Genomic DNA, 3,249 nt, shown 5'->3' with positions numbered 1-3,249 from the left:
CCCGCCACACCTGCTCGGACCCTCTCCCCCTCCCACGCAACCAGCCGGCGAGCCGCGCCACCGCGCATGCGCCGGAGCTCCTCGCTTCTGCGCACGGGAAGCCTTCTTTTCACAGACGAGAGAGCCAAACAACCGATCGTGCATCTTAGGGTTTTTTTTTGGTTCATTGTAAATAAATATGGCGGTGTTGATAAAAGGAAAAACCATAAACAAGGCAACGGTATTTATTTGTACGCCGCCATATTTTTCTTTTGCCGTGTGTCCGTGAATGTTTATTTTGGACAACACATGATAACTAATGGTCAATTAGGTTAGGTTAGCTACATTATAAATACTTTAAAACATTGTGGATGGTTGATTTGGTTAGGATAGCTACATTAAAGATACTGTGAAATCATGTAAACGGTTTCCTAGCGCTGGATAGCTACATATTAAAAATTTATTTGCTAAGCAACCATAAAATGATTTCTACAGTATTTTTAATGTAGCTATACTTACCTAATATTACCAACCACCTATCCTAATCGACCGCAAAATTTAATGCCACACAGATTTATACAATGAGATAGAACGGGAAAAAAAAGCGAGCATGAACTTCGGGGAACTTCAGGTGTGGCTCTCTCGTCTGTGAAATGAAGGCTTCCCTCTGCGCACGCGCCGCTTCTCGCGCGCGAGTCCCCGCCATCTTAGATCCTTACGCACCTTGGCCGTGTACGAACACGTAGGGATACGTTCGTAGCACAAACATCCCTACATCTCTTAGAAAATGCTGCTATAGTGTAAAGGACGCATTTCTAATGGATGGATAGTATCCGAATACTTTTACTATTAGCACCACGTGTTGATGGTCGTACTAATGTGCCATTTGGAGTCGGGATATTCAGCAAAACATAAATAACAACGATCATTTAAAAAAAAAATTAAAGCAGCGTGGATGTTATAAATTTCAGCAATCAAAATAAAAAAGAAATCTTTATGAATATCAAAATATTAAAAAAATATCTCAAATGAGCATTAAATATCATCAGTTTCAGTTCACCTTTCGGTAATTTTTATTAAAATTTATTTGTCTCTAGTTGAGTTATTACTTACACCTATAACGTTTTAAATAAATCTAATACCAAAAAAAACTGAAGTAATATATAAAAACAAAGCTAATGATGAAGGGACGCATCAGTGGATGCGAGTATCTCATCCCTAGAAATCTTGATTTAGTGGAAGCATGTAGGGGCGGAATATGGGGGGCTCGTCAGAAAAAAAAGTTAAATACCTTCTACTGGGTTGGCAATTATTCGTCAAATAGTTAAATTATCATTATAAAGCCAACACTTTGGATCTAAAGCAATAGTCCGAGTTTATTTTTTGCTAGTAGTTATGGACCCACCCAACCGTCATATGTCGCGCAAAACATGATCTCAGTTTCCACTGTAAGAGTCACACTTTTATATCTTCCTCCTTGTTCTATGCTCTAAATGTTCTCAATTTATATTTAGTTCCTAATTACAAATCATACTGATTTTGTTAGAACGAAAGTTTTCTGTCATATCTACTTGAACAGCATTTTCATCGAATCTTGCTATGCCTCCCAAGCCATGTGACCATTGGTCTAACCAAATATTCACAATATATGTAAGTACCCTTAGAGCAGCTTGAAACTCCTGCAAGGCCGGAAGTCACGAGATGAACGAGGTCACGCGCTATGTTCCCAATCGGAACCGGTCACCAGCTAGCCGCCTGTACGTCCGCCCCGCCCACGGATCCCTCCAGCGCTCCAGCCACGTCCAACGAACCCACGCCAATGCTTGTCAAATGGTGCGCGCACTGTAATGGCCCGTCTACAATAGCAATGTCCTAAACTGCGTTCGAAGGACACTCGTCGCTGATTGGTCCACGTGACCCTCTGACGTTATGCAAGTGTGCGAAGGTCCGAACCTACCTGGTCCGAAGGCGAAGACATTCGTCAATTTGAACTTTTTGTCCCAACCTGTATACTTCGAACACAGAAAAAGAACAGAACACTCACGATATTTGAATTTCCGGTTCCCGTTTGAAAACGTGGTGTTTGTTTTTGTTATTGAAGGAAATGGAAGGTGTTGTAAGTCACTTATAACTTACATAACTTTCATAAGTTCTATCTCAAACTACAAAGAATCAAAACAATAAAAAAAAAACATTTGGTTTGGCACATTTACTGAGCTCTGGTGACAACTTTAGAAATCAATAAATTCGGACATCGGACATCGCAATTGTGGACAGGGCAGTTTTCGGTGAGACAATGTGACGTCACTCACATTCGGATAAGGACACGGACCACGCACAGGTTCGGACTATTGTAGACGGGCTCTTAACCGGAGATTAGGGAAACGTACAGATGGAGCATAAGGTCAGATCCTAGAGAAGGGAGGTGAAACCAATCAGGCGAGGGGGATTTCAATGTACTACACGTACCAATATGGCGGCCGGTTGTTTTTCAAAATGTATCAGCTGTACATATATGTATTAGAGGTTAAATTGGAGAAAAATTTCAACTCATATCATTACATTTGTAACGTCCGCATTATTGGTATGTGAAAATCAGAAGAAACAAGGAGAGAAACGGGTTCACGTTTGATGGCCAATGCTCCATATGTAGCCTTTCCTAATCTCTGGTTCGAAGCCGTCAACAGTGGCGCGGCGCGGCTGGAGGACTGGGAACTAACATCCCGTCGCAAGCTGGTGCAGACAGGGCCGGCGCGTCCATAAAGGCGAACTAGGCAACCGCCTAGGGCGCCAAGTAGCTCGGGGCGGCGCAGCACGACACATAACAGCTGATATAATATGTTTAACGATTATTGAAACTAGATGAAAATGGATTTTTGTAACAGTTTGGAATGTTTATATTGATATAAGTAATTATTTAAAGTCCACGGTGACCTGTTTATGATTTGTAATAAGTAAAAAAGTAAAAAAAAAACACAAGCCTGCTTAAATTTGGTTGTTGATAAAATCTTAGGCTTACGTGATGTATTTTGAGGCAAGGAAAAATTTTTTTGGGGTGTCCGACGCGGAGGGGGGCGGCATTAAGGTTTTTCGCCTAGGGCGCCAATTTACCTTGCACCGGCCCTGGGTGCAGAGACACGCGGATACAACTGTTCCCGTCATCAGGAACAGACGTCAGTTCCCGAAACGTCGCAACTGCTCTCACTGGAAATCTTCCGTGTTCGTCAGTGCTATCATCGTTGTGTTGTCCATAGTACTTGTTCATCTTCA

The sequence above is a fragment of the Bacillus rossius genome, chromosome 6, assembly GCF_032445375.1.
Source record: "Bacillus rossius redtenbacheri isolate Brsri chromosome 6, Brsri_v3, whole genome shotgun sequence".
NCBI lineage: Eukaryota > Metazoa > Arthropoda > Insecta > Phasmatodea > Bacillidae > Bacillus > Bacillus rossius.
Note: the sequence above shows the minus strand (reverse complement) of the source record.